Raw genomic sequence first — 15,973 nt, 5'->3', positions numbered from 1 at the left:
CTGTGAGCTATGGTCACACCACTGTACTCTACCCTGGGCAACAGAGTGAGACCTTATCTCTAAAAAACAAACAAACAAACAAAAAAGTCTAGGCACCTCAGAGTTTGCAAGGATTTAATGAGACAAATCATTCAAGGCTTGGGCCCCCATCTAATGCAGTTATAAGCAGGGATTATTATTATTATTATCCTAGGTTTTGCAGGGAAAGGTGGGCACTAAACTGCTATGAATTTCTCTTTTGCCTAATCTCTTATGAATTGACATTCTATTACCTGCCACCAAGAAAGTCCTGGCAAATGCCTTTTGAAAGCATACTTCTCACTTTACATCTTATTTTTGTTTGTTTTTGGGTTTTTTGTGGGTTTTTGTTTGTTTGTTTGTTTTGGAGACCAGGTCTCACTCTGTCACCCAGGCTAGAGTGCAGTGGCATGATCACAGCTCATTGCAGCCTTGAGCGTCTGGGCTCAAGAGATACTCCCACCCCAGCCTCCCAAGTAGCTGAAACTACAGGTGTGTGCCACCACACCCCCACCCTCAGATTTGTGTGTGTGTGTGTTTGTTTTAACACAGAGTATTGCTCTGTCACCCAGACCGGAGAGCAGTGGTGTGATCTCGGCTCACTGCAACTTCAGTGTCCTGGGTTCAAGCAATTCTCCTGCCTCAGCCTCCCGAGTATCTGGGATTACAGGCATGGACCACCACACCTCGCTGATTTTTGTATTTTTAGTAGAGACAGGGTTTCATCATGTTGGCCAGGCTGGTCTTGAACTCCAGACCTCAAGTGATCTGCCCATCTCAGCCTCTCAAAGTACTGGGACTACAGGCATGAGCCACCATGCCCAGAAATTTTTTTTTTTTTTTTTTTTTTTTCTGTAGAGATGGGTCTCCCTATGTTACCCAGGCTGGTGTCAAATTCCTGGGCTCAAATGATCTTGGCCTCTCAAAGTGCTGAAATTACAGGCATGAGCCCCTACACCGGGCCTTCACTTTACATCTTGGATTATGGAGCTGGGAAGGCAATTAGATGTCATCTCCAGTTCCAGATGGAACATTTGTGATCCAAGAGGTGAAGCCACTGCCGGGTGGGGCTCGGCTAGGAGGCAGTGGAAGAGTCAGCCCCACCCCATTGTTTCTGCTTAATCTTGCTGACAGCATGAGAGTCAGAAGGTTTATACAGCAGCAAAAAAACTTGGCAAGAGCTGCTTGGTCAGGGGGTCACAGAGCAGGAGAAGGCATGGGAATTCTATCCTTAATTGTATCCTGTTTGACTTGGCCCTCCCTATAGCGGGCAAAGCCAAACTGCCAGCAGAGCTCTTGCCCCTTGGTGGACATCAGGAATTTTGACTTCTAATTCTAGCTGATTACTTTGGAGAAGTTGCCTAGCCTATTCACATCTTCCCATTAATAAGTCTGGGATAATAATAGCTTCCTCTCTTTGGGGGACATTTCAATGGCTTTTTTCTATTTAAACAAAGTTACATCATTTGTTCTCCTTAATTTGCTATGTTTGGATAGGCAAGGAATGGTTTGAAGCCAGCAGCCAGTAATCACTAATAACACTGACAATTTGTAAAAAAAAAAAAAAAAAAAAAAAAGAACAGCTAAATGCATTTCAAGACTAGATCTCTATCTACTTCTTACTGAAACAGCACCCTGGGAGTGGGTTTAGCCTATGTTCAGTTATGCTACGGCTGTGGCAGATGTTGAACTTGAATAGAAACAGCTCCGTGGACAGAGAGTTAGAAATCCCCCAGGTGAGGCTGGGAGACCTTGGTGAGGTCATTTTATCAATCTGAGTCTCCATTTCTTCAATTATAAATCAAGAAAGTTGTACTGATAGACTTTAGGGTCTTCGTCAGTGATACTGCTCAGACTTTCCTGTAATAATCATTTAATGAAAGGAATTCTCAGTAGCCCTGGCCCCTCTGAACCCACACTCTTTCCAGTCACCCTCCAGGAAGCTTCCAGCACAAATCTCATCATGTCCCTCCCTGGTTGAACTTCTTCTGATGGCAGAGAAAGAAACATGAGAATCATTGTGTATCCATGCAAAGGTGTAATATGCAGCTATTTAAAATGACATATAAAACAGAGCTTTCAACAATCTGAAAATAAAGAGCTTATATTTGGTGACAAAGCCAGCATACAAAATCATGCACTAGTATCTCAATGGTTGACAATACTAAAGACGAAGGCTAGAAGGAGATATCACAAGATGTTAATAGTGGTTCATTGACTCAACCTATTAAGTGCAAGAGCTAGGACTTGAACCTGTGTCCCTGTTTAGAGAGAATGTGGGTGAGTTGTTCGAGAATATGCATGTGATAATAAGTGCCCAAATATCCTGAAAAGTTCAAAAGCAAAGAAGTATTAGAATTACGACATGGGCCTAGAGAACCTATTTAGAGAAGTCAGCTCTACTTTGTGTCCATGTATTTTACCATGGACTTTAATAGTTAATGCCTTTTTTCTAGATCATTCATTTTATTCCTTTTCTTCAACAATATTTCTGCACATAATAAGGCGGGATGTTTTGTTCTTCCTTTAGACTCATTCTCCAGATATCTGTGGAAGTTGAGCAACACATTTTTGGTAACTTAAGCAGTGAATCTTTTTTCATTAGATCACTATTAGAGATCCTAGATTAAGAAGCTAAATTATTTGAGAGTTCAGACAAAAATCACGTCCACTTTCTTTGGGCTGGACCACTGCTTTTAAAATTATACTCTCTTTAAAATGACAAGTTATGTATTCTGGTCTTAGCATTTCAAAAAACCTGAGGTGCTCCAGGGCACCAAACCTAACAACCCCTCTTCCACTAATCACCTATGGTTTTCTGGACACAGGAATAATTGCCACACTCACTGGTTGCAGGCATGTCTCTTGGGTTCACATACTAGACAACAGGGGCTAATACAATCTAGATAAGTATAGTCCCAAGAGATAGGCAGAAAGCACTGGGTGTGTTATTATTAAAGGTCAACTTTAAACAGACAAAACTACCCCGTTTCATCAGACAATGGGTTACAAGGCCTTGACGCTAGGAAAGCACTTTCAGGAACCATTCATTCAAGCTAAACAGTAGTCTATGGGGTGAATCTCTCAAAACAGAAAAAAACAGGACGGAACACAAGGCAGTATTTTCTTGGAAGCAGCATTGTGTGTGGATTGGGAGGCCTATATTTGAATCCCAGCTCTTCTACTTCCTCACTGTGGAGTTTTTGCAAATTTCCAGCTGCCTGCAAGCTTCATTACTGCCATCAAAACAAATGGGGTGAACAGATCTAGCACATAACTGGCACTCCAGAAATGAGTGGAATATAAAATTAAACATGGAAGGAAAATCAATAGCCCTTCTTACATATAAATTTTAAATAGTATATATATCTCATATATATCTCCAAAAGCTTTCAAAAATAAGATAAGAACACCACGCTTATCTATCATTGTACATTACTAAGAGTGACTTCAGACCTCATGGGTCCAGGTGTTTTCAACCTGTGGCCATGCACCTCTATGGGTTCCACAGATGTACAGCCTTCCAAGGTAAGATGTTATCTGTATCCTTGCCTTCCCAGTATTTATTGCTCTGTCTTATGGTAACAACGGCCTAATTTTCTTTTGGGAAACCACCCCATTCTGCCCTCCACCAAGATCAAGTGGAGCCTACCCACTCCAAGTAATAGTGACAAGCATGGGGCCAGCTGAGCATCCAACCCCCTACCCACAGAGGTTGTGTCAGAGCTGGGCCAGATATTTACCAGGACCATAAAAAAAGGTTGCGCTCTTTCAATTGGGGTTGCTAGGTGGGTAAAATACCAGCCTGTGCTGCTGACGGACATCTTTGCCATCACTGGGAGAGACTCTTCCTAAAAGAAAGCCAAAAACTCAGAGAGCAGAGGCAAGATCTAGAGCTAAGTTCCTCCTGGCATCTTTGAGCTCCTGGTTCCAGCATGCCTAGACCACTTCTACTCCAGGATTTATGAGGACCATGAACTATTACATTGCTTTTTGGTAGGTGCCAATTTGACCTGGGTCTCTGACACTTGTGAAGAAAAGAATCCTAACCAATACAGGAAATTTCATCAATTCCTTGAAATATATGCAAATTTTGCATAAGTATGCTTATTTTCCTGGAGAGAAGGAAAACCCATTCTGAATGGACTTCTGAACTAGAAAAATTAAAACTGCCTGTTCTAATCCAACGCCCTCATTTTACAGATGAAAAGGCCCAGACCCAAAGAGAGAGTCATTGCCCCGGTCACGTAACAAGTGGGTGACGTGGACCGGAATCCAGTTCTACTGACTCTCATCCTCACCAGTGGATCCCAACATCGGACCACACAGAGGAATCACCGGGATGCTACTGACCATCACCCACCCGCTCAGGTTCTCCCCTAGATCAGGTAAGCCAGAACATCTGCAGAGCAGATTTGAGCAGTAGTCTTCTTAAAACCTCCCTGGAGGACTCGCATGTACAGTTAGGGTGAGAACCCTTTCTTAGGATATGAAAACAAAGATGAAGAAACGCAACCCAACTGATCCAATACTCATTAATTAAAATTAAACAAGTACCTTACCAACACAAAGTATCTTATACCACTCGAACACTGAGCTAGGTGTGGGGGTGCAAAATTGCAAAGGACACAATACCTGCCCTGGAAATAACTTCCTGTCTTGTGTAAAAGAAAGTAAGAACCATCCATCAAAGAAAGTGCTGCATTTCATCAGCCGCAGAATGGAATTCTTGGCAGCCCTGCCTTCAAATCTCAGCCACCTGCCTCTCTCTTCATCTCTCGAATTAAGTAAACAGGTCCTTTAGAAGATACAGTCAAGTATTTGTGTCTGTTTGAAACAGTCCCCTTTAGGGAATGTAAGGCATTTAAGTATATTTACAAAAATTCCTTTTGAGGAATGCAGTATATAGATAAGTTCATTCCTATATTTTTCTAAGGAGATGCTACTGTCACGAGGTCTTTTTACATCATCCTCCCTGAACTGTCTCACTCTATTTCCACTCCATTTTCCACCTACTGTAGGAACTGTCATGTGTTAAGACTTCAACCTAGTAAGTATTTACGAATCCCCTCCATGTCCCAAGCTCTTTGCTGAGTGCTTGGGGGATGGAAAGGATAAACAAGGATACCAAAACGAAAAAAACAAAGTTACTGTTTTCAAAGAGCTGACAGTCAAATGAGGGACAACAGGTTAGTACTGATTTCTAACAAAAGCAAGCTGTGATAAATGTTTAATTATGGTTGTAACTCCACTTATTAAGTGTCTGCCGTGTGCCAGGCACCTGACTAAGTACTGTACATACCTGATGACATTCCTTTCTTATGACCCCGCTGTTGGGTAGCTGTCATCTATCTGCATTCCACAGGTAAGAAAACAGACTTGGAGCCACCTACTCATCTACTCAGTCTCAGCTAGTTAGCAGCAGAGCCATGATTGGCTGTTGGGTCTGCTTAATTCCAAACAGGTCCTGAGCGCCCCCAGCTGAGTACAGACTACATCAGGATCCAGGAAAATCAGGTTCATGATGGAGCCTCATTGCACATTTCTCCATAATGGAATACAGACGTGAAGATAAGAAACAAGATTCCTGCCCTTAAGGAGCTCACGTCTAGGAGGGAGACTCAAACCACAATTTTAGGGAGTGTTAATCACTTTTTAAATCAAAGAATTGGTATCATAGAAGGTAACTGGTACTGGGGAAAGCATAAGAACTCATATCTGGGGAAATTTTTGAAGTCAAGATTGGCAGAAATGGATGAAAGAAATAAGGGGAGGGATCTAGAAACTGGGAGGCGGTTGTAGCTAACAATGCTGACGCCTCCCACCTGCAGCCTTCTCCAGAGGATGGCCCTTGGACAAATTGGAGTCATCTCACCTGGAGATCACTTTGGCACAAAGACAAAAGACACCCCACCCCTCAACCTATAATACATACATGACTGAGTCCTATCAAGGTAAAGTAACTTGTCCAAGGACATGCGATCAAGAGATGGTGCACCAGAAATTCAAACTCCCAAGCCGGGCCAGCACTCCTGGGACACGTTTGTTCCTCGGCCTGCCTTGTCCCTTTAAATCTGATAAAGCCGCACTTGAGAGGGAGTGACATCGTCTAAGCCATGGTAGTATTTCTGGAGCCCATGGGAATACCTGAATCCTGCCCCACCAATTACCTTCCTGAGTAAGGAAGTCCCGAAAGATAGATCTACAAGAAACAGTGGTCATATACGACACAAACACACAAAAAACCTTTTCATTATTAGCTGAGCCAGCAACTGGCACCTGAATTCAATCTTCCCTGGTACAGAGGAATTAAAACACACAGATTAGACCAGAGGCTAAGTGTAGCCTCTCCCACCCCAGCCCCTGGCCCCAGCCAAAAAAAAAAAATCCAATTTTGACTCTTCTCACTCTCTCCTCCATATTTAAGGAGCAAAAACGTGGGCTGGCACTATGTTAGAAGCAGCTTAATTAATACTGCTCCCCCAAGTGGAAACGATAAAATTTGTGAATGAAGCTGCCTGCCAGCCTTTTCTGTGTGGCACAGCTGTGCTGTCCAATACAGGAGCTATTAGCTACATGAAGTTATTTAGATTTAGGCTTAAATTAATTAGAATTAAATACAATTGAAAATTCAAGTCTTCAGTCACATTAGCTACATTTCAAGTACTCAAAAGCCGCACACAACTAGTGGCTTCCATAGCAGACAGTGCAGATGTAGGCAATTTCCATCACTGCAGCAAGAGGACACGAGAGAGAGAAAGAGAGTGGGGAGAAGAGTCTCAGACCCTCTGTCTCAGAGGGTCAGGCAAAGCTCAGTTTACCCAACCAGCTCTGGTTGCAAAAGGGAAGTGAGAAGAGGGACATGAGAACAAGTCTCTACCCTTCAACACACAGTGAACCCCCCAGTGGCAGTTGTGAGTGTAGCCTAATCTGTACTTCAGGCTCCAACCAATAAACGCACATTTCCCCTCAAGGAGGAACAGAGGTAGGGCAGGCAGCAAAGGATCCGGTACTGCTTTCAAGGTGTATGTGACACTCTTATTAACCAAAAAAATCAAATTCGAGAAAAAAGAATGATCTGCAGCCTGGAATAAGTCCATTTGCCATCTGGAATAAATACAAAATTCCAGAGAAGACTGAATTGAAGACCCCGTTGAGGTCAGGTGCCCAGCTTTGGGTCAGTCACAATGGTGGGGTTTTAAGAACCTGGCATCCAAGCATGTGGCTGTGTGATTGAATCATGGCTACTACTTATGGACGTCCCTCTACAACAGGCAGACAAAAAGGCAGGGGCTGCTACGCTGAGGCTTTATCCCTCACTTCCCTTCTTATGTTTGTAAGTCAGCCCTGGCTGGTTTGTCCCTGGCCTTTGAGATTTTTGAGGACAAACATTCTGTTTCCTTCACTGTGCCCAGCGTGGTACCTGACTCATAGCCCTTCATGCTTCTCAATAAGTATTTAACTGCATGTCAGGAGATGGCATTTACTGAGCCTCCCTTAGGCCAGGGATAATGCTATGTGCTCCTGATATGGTTTTGATGTGTCCCCACCTGAATCTCATCTTGAATTGTAGCTTCCATAATTCTCATGTGTTGTGTGAGGGACCCGGTGGATGATAATAGAATCATGGGTGTGGTTTACCCCACACTGTTTTTGTGGTAGTAAATACATCTCACAAAATCCGATGTTTTTAAAAGGGGTTTCCACTTTAGCTTGGCTGTCATTCTCTCTTGTCTGCCATCCTGTAAGATGTGCCTTTCACCTTCTGCCACGATTGTGAGGCCTCCCCGGCCACGAGGCACTGAGAGTCCATTAAACCGTTTTTTTTAATATAAATTACCCAGTCTGGGGTATGTGTTTATCAGCATTGTGAAAATGGACTAACACAGCTCCATACACATTGACTAATTTAATCATTACAGCAACCTTATGGGGTGCATTTTATTCACCCTCTTTTCCAGATGAAGAAAGTCTTATCAAGGTAAAATAACTTGCTCAAGGGCACATGACCAGTAAGTGATGAACCTGGAATTCAGACTCGCATCCATATGACTTCTCATGATGCTAAATATTTAAAAATGGATGAATGAATATTACCACAATTGATTGGATTAAATACCAAAAACTACTCACAAAATAATTGTTTAAAATTTTATTCAACTGGGCACAATGACTCACACCTGCAATCCCATAATTTTGGGAGTCTGAGGTGAGACGATTGCTTGAGCCCAGGAGTTCAACACCAGCCTGGTCAACAAGTGAGACCCCATCTCTACAAAAACAATTTTTTTTTGACTAGTCAGGCATGGTGGCACATACCTGTAGTCCCAGCTACTTGTGAGGCTGAGGTGGGAGGATCACTTGAGCCTGGGAAGTGGAGGCTGCAGTGAGCCATGACTGCACTACTACACTCCAACCTGGGTGACAGAGCAAGACCCTGTCTAAAAAAAACAATATACTATCAAAAAGTGGATAAATATGAGGCTACGTTCAGAATAACTTTTGAGTACTGCAATTGATGTCTGTTTCTGTGAAGACAGGGCCATAGTCATACAATATTTAAGGAGCAAAAGTGTGGGCTGGTACTACATTAAATACAGCTTAATTAATAATGATGTTCTAAATGGAAACAATACAAGTATGAATAAAGCTGCCTGCCGGCCTGTTCTATTTGGCACAGCCAGCCTATTCTTAGGCTCTTACCGGTTTTCATTACGTAGTTGACCTCGGAATGTCAATGACTTATGGTATAATTGACATATAATTGGCATCCAGGGTTCCCTTGCAGTTTATATTTCTTTGCTGGAATCAGTAACCTGAGAATAAAAGCTATCTCTAACTTCTTCAATTTCTTTGTTTCCTAACTCAAACCTTAGCTACTACAGTACTCTTTGACATATAGCCTATATTTTAGTCTGCTCACTAGTCCTAAGACAGGCCTTGCACAGTCCTTCTTCTATACCTTTCCTCCTGCTATGAGTCATTTAGCCCTATGCTTTCTTCAAGACTCAATTAAACCCACACAAAGATAAATGTCAATAGGTTCAAATATTCCTCTGCTACCACTGCCCTAGGGAATATTTAATATTTAACATAGAAAGTGCCAAGTGCTGCAAAATGCGAGCTCTAGCTTCATTTTGGAATTTGTATCAGCTTTCACTGTGTAACAAATAAGAAAAAAATCTTGATGTCATATGACAAGACATTTACACATCTACATGACAGCTGGAGTTCATCTGATCTAGCTGATTTAGATAAATAAGGCATGTTATTCTCATGGCAAAAAAACAAAGGCATAAGAGCAAGCCCAAAAATACTAGCATATTTGAATCTTCTGCTCATATAACCTCTGCGAACATCCTACTGGCCAAAACTAATCACCAGGCCAAGGCCAAAGTTAGGGAGTACAGAAAGTACTTTCTTGCCACAGGGTAGGGGGAAAATAATGAATATTTACTGAACAATAATCTAATCTTTACAGACACTACCATATATTTTAAATGTCCCTTCTTTTGCCACAGCAGGCTAGAGAATGCAACCTAAATGAGAGGAGAAAATCACCCAAAGCACTTAGATCTCAGAGAAATAGAGCAGAGCTGCTGCACACACAGCCTCTCACTGGGTAATGAGTAAAGTAGATGAAGCACTTGGAGAGCAAGTTGAAAGGCAGCAAAGGCTTCTCAGCAATAATGTGTTATTGTCAGGGACTTAGAGGGAATGCCAAGCTGGTGGTGCCATACACAGATGATGGGAGCATAAATTGATGAAAATATTTTATAGCGGAAGTTGACAATATGTATCACAATTTGTAAATGCGCTTGTCCTTTGATCCAGCAATCCCACTGCTAAGAATATGCTTTATGGATAAAATCAAGTAAGTATACACAGATTATACTCATTTGTTTGCTGTAGCAAAATAATTTGAAAATAAAAATAAGTAAAAGCAGAAAAGAAAAATCAAGTATCCATCTCTAAAGCTCTGGTTAAATGAATGATGGTATATCCATGCAACATATTATAAAGTCATTAAAAATAAGTCTATACATACTAATTTGTTCATTCAAAAAAATATTTACTGTCTGCTCACAATGTACCAAGTCCTGTTCTTGGCACTGACAATGTAACAGAAAATGAGATATTCAGGATCTTTCTTCTCCAGGAAAGAGAGTAGTGAGAGATGATTAACAAGTCAATACATAAATGTCATCATCTCAGGAAGTGATAGAGCAAAAATATAACAGGATGATATGCAAAAGGGAGCCTAGCAGAGAGATCACCTTGAATGGGGGTCTGTGGAAGACTTCTATGAGGAAGAGATGTTTGTACTGACTCCTGCATATCAAGAAAGGAAGGCCAATTCCTCCTCGAAGTGCATGAAGACATAGGGGAAGAACATTCTAGAAAGAGGAAACAGCAAAGTCCCTGAGGTGAAAATGAGCTTGTTTTATTCAAGGGAAGGACAAAAAGTTAGTGTGGTTGGAGCAGAGTGAGTGGGAAAAACAGTGGTACAAGATGAGGTAGGAGAAGAACTACGAGATCCATGTCTCTGTTCCACCGCGTACATTTTTGTCTTCGGTTTCTTCATCTGTAAAATGGAGTTACTAATCATTGACGGCTTTTATCTCTGGGATCTCCATTAGAAGGTCTGTGCAATAGGCAGGGCAGGCATTATCATTCCCACTTTACAGATGAGGAAACCGAGATTCCAGTTTTGTAACTTTGCCCCCAGTCACATCTTTTGTAGTCAGCAGAATCAAGACTCAAATCCAGATTCCTGATGGCTATCACAGCACTCCTTTTGCTGCAGCACAATCTCTCCCACCTTGTTTGTGTATTTCGACACACAAAAGCCTTAAATTCGGCTGTGAATCTTTACCATCTCCAATTCATTTTTTCTTTTTTTCTTTGAAACGGTATCTCACTCTGTTGCCCAGGCCAGAGTGCAATGGCCCAATCACAGCTCCCTGCAGCCTCGACCTCCTGGGCTCAAGCGATCCTCCCACCTCAGCCCCAAGTAGCTGGGACTACAGGCACATGCCACCATGCCTGGCTAATTGTATGTGTGTGTGTGTGTGTGTCTGTGTTTGTAGAGATGAGGTTTCACTATGTTACCCAGGCTGGTCTCTAACTCCTGAACTCAAGTGATCCATCTGCCTCAGCCTCCCAAAGGGGTGGGGTTACAGGCATGAGCCACCATGCCTGGCCTCCAATTCTTAGTAAGAAGGATTTAACCCCAGTGTTGTGGATAAACTGAGTTTTTCCATCTGCAGCTTAGAGTCACTCATGGGTCTTATTTCCAATATAATTTGTTGCTTACATATTTCTCTCTCCCACCAAAATACGAAAAGGTGACATGCTGGAACTGTCCATGCTGTAGGATGCATATGGACAGAGAAGACACAGGGTTGAATGTGCACAGAAGAACACCAACAGTGCCTGCACTATGCATCCAAGATCAAACAGCTTCTAAATTGTGGGACTAGGATTTGAACTGCTATCTATCCAAGTCAAAAGCGTGGCTTTTTTCAATCCTTGGGATAAAGGACCATGTGAAGTACCTGATGCATGGAACTAGCTTGATTAACTTTAGCTGCAGTTGTGGTATTGCACACTGTGTTCACAGAAGGGTCTCTCCCTGGTCAGCAGTCATCCAGTATGATGGCAACGAATCCAACTAAAGGATCCACGGGATTAAAAAAGGTCAGATTGTGTGGATTTCAGATGATTCTCATGCCATCAATCCTTCCGCCATAATTTGCACAAAAGCATGGTAGTCTCGCTCCATTTCTCAGAGCAGAATCTGCTGGGGACCGAGAGATTAATCAGACTTCATTAATTCTACAAAATAAACCATGACATGTTTACCCGTGCACTTAGAGGCATTATCATAAATCACCAAAATTAAATCTCACCTGTCTAAGTAGAGGAGCAGCCTGCATTCAGGCCCTGTGAACAGAAGGTCACAGCATCAATAGCTTCTTGATGGCTTCATTTCTTTCTAGGGCCTTCCCGTGACCAGCAGGACCAGCTGCACTGTGCTCCAGTTTGGTCATTAGCAGAATCATGAACATTATTAGCCCAGTGGTTTTGAAAAGACTCTAGTGTGTGTGTTTATTTTTGCATACAGACTAAGCTACATTCAGAGGAGATTAGAATTTTGAGAGGCAATGATTTGTTTTTTCATGCCATAGCTTCTTAAGTTAAAGTCTGCATATGCCTTAGAGATCTCTAGAACAAACCTGAGGCCCAGAAGGGGCTAGTAATTTGTCCAAGGTCACACTAGTCATTCATGGCAGGTCTGGGACTAGAACTAGGGACTTCTGATTCTCAGTCTGGGGCTCTTTCCATTCCAATGCATCACATAGGGACTTGAGGTAGATAAGAACATATTGAGAAATATTTACTCCCTCCTGGAGGACTGTACTGCCTAGCTTTTGTCTTGGCCATGTGACTTCCTTCAGTCAAGGGAATGGAAGCAGACCGCACTACAAGCAGCAGTGAGATGTGCTTCTCTGCATTTGGCATGAGAAGGCTCTACCCTGGTAGGCCCACAAGTCTGAGAAAGATGGAGAACCATGGAGCAGACCCAGACCCAGCTGTGGCTTGGAGGAGTCCAGTCCAGCCCAGCCTAGAGCAGCTGGTCTCCAGTTGACTTATAGACATGGTAGTAAAATAAGTGTCTAGGTCTCAGAGTTTTGTGGTTGCATAGCATGCAACAGTAGTTGGTTGACTCAAGGCTCATCCTGCACACAAATGTATGATTCCTGTGATGTAGAATGACACATTAGAAGCCTGGACTTTGGCAGGGTTGAGTTTAGATCTTGTTTGGGGCATTTAGTTACTGAGAGATCTCAAGAAAGTCACTGAAGCTCTCTGAGACTCAATTTCCTGAACACAGAAATGAAAGAAATAATACTTACCTGTGGAGGGGTGATCAGAATTTGAAATTCAGAGTTTTATTGGAACTTCCTAGCCCATTGCTGGTTTTAGATTGCAAACCTCTGGCTGGAGAGTTGGGAAAGGTTTGTTGTAACATTAAAAACTAGTAATGTCAGAAACACATTCTCTTCTGCCTTGGTCATAAAACTTTGATTTTTAGCTGGGCATATGACACCCCAAATAAAAACTATACTTTCCAGATTTATTTGCAGCTAGTGTGATTTGTGAGGAAGTTTTGGCTAAGAAGAGGTAAGCAGAGTGTCACATACAACTTCTGAGATATGTCCTTACAAAGAGAGAAGACATCCTTTCCCCCTTCCTCTTTCTTACTGGTTTGAATGTGGACATGATGGCTGTAGCTCAAGCAAACACTCTGAAACATGAGTAGGAAACCAAATGCCATTTAAGGCAGGAAGGAGAGGGAAAAAACCTAGGTTTTGAAACCTTGGTACTAGGCTGGACTACCTGCCTACGGACGTCAACATAAGAGGAAAGAAACTTATTATACTAACTTGACTGAGCCCCTATTATTTGTGGCAGCCCTATTCCGCGTCACTTGGGAGCTTATTGGAAATGCCAAGTCCCCACTCCAGACCCACCGAATCAGAATCTCAGGTGAGGAGCCCACAAATCTGCTTTAACAAGCTCTCCAGGTGATTCTTACGGCCACTGAAGTTTAAGGAGCATTGATTTAGAGTTTTCCAGCACATACACCTACCTGATAACTGATAGAGCCATCCTAAATTGCAGGTTTTGTCAAGAACTTGGTGAAGGTTTAAAAGGCAGATGAAATAAAGCCAGGAAGGATGGCAAAGCCAATAACTGACAGTGTCAAGATGGAAAATGATTCTGACAGGGTGGAACACTGGACCAAAGCCAAGCAGATGAAATTGAATGGGGATATACATATAAAGCAAATAAAGAGGTTCTTTTTTATTGAAAGAAATATAAAATGTTCCATTCTTTGACTTCTTAAATTAAAAAGGGAAAATGTAAACTTACATATTTTAAAATACAACAAATAGAGTTATCAATCAATCCCAATTATGGCTAAAGGAATGAGAGGAGAGAAGATCAGGAGAGGAAAAGTGAGAAAAACCCAAAGTAATAAAGAGACACAGAGTCAATGATAGAAAGGAAGAGGACTGGGAATCCACTTTTGAATCAATCTGTGGATCCTGAGATGATCTTCACACCTAGGGGGAACCATAATTACAAGTCAGATTTTATTGAGACTTACCACGGGTCAGGCACTACATCGTGTGTGTTACGCACGTTTCTCCTGTGAGGAACACTACTATTATCATTGTTTCTCAGATGCAGAAACTGAAGCCGCCAGAGGTTGAGTATGTTCCCCAAGGCCACACAGCTGGCACAAGTGGAAGCAGGATATGAACCCAGGTGGCTAGATTTCAGGGCTGTGACCCGCAGCTGCCCTGGTATTTTCTATAGTCTGGTGCTGCTTCATGAAGCATGCTTCACGCTTAATATTGATCAGTTTCACAGAAACTGGTTTTCATAAGAATAAGGAAATCCATTGCCTCACATAACCTTAAGTCCAGAGGTAGGAGGGATCCAGGTGCAGTATAATTATCAGCTCAAAGATGTTATCATAGACACGAGTTCTTTCCATTCCTGTGCTTTGCTGTCCTCAGCACCTGGCTTCATCCTAAGGGTGGGTCCCCTCATAGTGCTAAGACAGCAGCTAAAAAATTCGTGGTCTTAAAGCTTTGTGCTCCATGTTCATGTCAGCATGGGTGAGAAATCTTTACCTGAAGCATGTAAAATACTGAAGTATATATCCTTTAATTTAGTCTTGTTGTATAGATTTAGGCAAATGACCATGCTTAAACAATAGGAGACATTAAGAAGAATGCTACCAGCTGATTGGGTTAGATTACTCAGGACTTAATGCTGCAGTCAGGGATGGGGTCACCAACTGGGGTTCTCTGGTACCCAGAACAGATGGGCTCTATCACTAGTTATAGTGATTCTCTCTCTTTTTTTTCTCCAAAACAAATCAAGTTTCCTCACTTGTTTGAATCCTACAAAATTATCAAACAGTGAGAAAAACCATAAAATATTCATTAGAAAGCACTTTGGATATAAAACAATAAACCCCTCTTTACAAGTCTTCAACAGCCTTACTACACCTTCAGAAGCATCATAAGGAAAGATACTTTGGGGCAGTAAACCTTGTGCTTCACTTTAACAAATAAAATTCTAACCTGTAAAAGGGGCCAGCCTGTAGTGGTGGCAGATGCTGGAGGAGGGAGGCAGCCAGCATTTACTGAAAGTCTATGTGCCAGGAATAATGCTACATTCTTGATTATCTTAATTATTACAAGGAGGATTTTTTGGGTGTCGCTTCACCAGCTGGTGACCTCCGCAGCCAGCAATGCCCCTGCCCAGGGCCATGCTTGGCTCTGGGCTTGCTGCAGGAGGTACTCCACCACTTGGTCCAGCAGCTGTGTTTGGCTTGCACTCCAGCCTATGGGTGGGCCGGGCATGTCTTGGTCTGCTCCCACTTTAGGTGCCAGCATGTGGAAGAGGGGAACATGGTGGCAACTGAAAAACTCTGGGATGCCAGCGACCCCAAAGCCCCTAAGAGGGTATTACAGCATGTTAACAGTTCTTTCAGTCCTGCCCCAACAAACTGGTGCATGTGGCACCCAGCAGCTCCCTCTCCCATTGCTTGGTGAGCAGGAGGGGAGTGCTACAGGGTTACAGCTCTGTTCACACTCACTGTTTGGCGGGTTCTGAGTCCTTGTCCCACATCCAGGAAGTTGAAGGTTATGCTAACACCTGGTGGGTGAGCAAGGTGAAGAGTTCTATTGAGTGATGAAACAGCTCTCAGTGGAGAGGGGGACCTGAGTTGGCCTCCCCCTACCCAAAGTTGGGGAGTCTCCCCCACCTGAAGGCGGGTGGTCCTCCAACTATGGTTGAGTCTGGAACTTTTATGGGCTCAGAATGGGGGAGTGCATGCTGATTGGTTTGTGAGTGTGCAAAAAAAGTG

General features: G+C 42.7%; 1 long non-coding RNA gene across 1 annotated transcript in view; it reads right to left on the bottom strand.

The window, feature by feature from the left end:
• The window catches only part of LOC106999948 (uncharacterized), a 32,248-nt gene extending 18,613 nt beyond the window's left edge, over nucleotides 1-13,635 (bottom strand). Inside the window, exon 1 of the long non-coding RNA XR_001446870.3 lies at nucleotides 11,931-13,635. This is a non-coding gene — a long non-coding RNA (uncharacterized LOC106999948). The remainder of the gene's footprint in view (nucleotides 1-11,930) is intronic.
• Between the last annotated feature and the right edge of the window lie 2,338 nt (nucleotides 13,636-15,973).

The sequence above is a fragment of the Macaca mulatta genome, chromosome 8, assembly GCF_049350105.2.
Source record: "Macaca mulatta isolate MMU2019108-1 chromosome 8, T2T-MMU8v2.0, whole genome shotgun sequence".
Classification (NCBI taxonomy): Eukaryota; Metazoa; Chordata; class Mammalia; order Primates; family Cercopithecidae; genus Macaca; species Macaca mulatta.
Note: the sequence above shows the minus strand (reverse complement) of the source record. Positions and strands in the feature narration are given on the sequence as shown.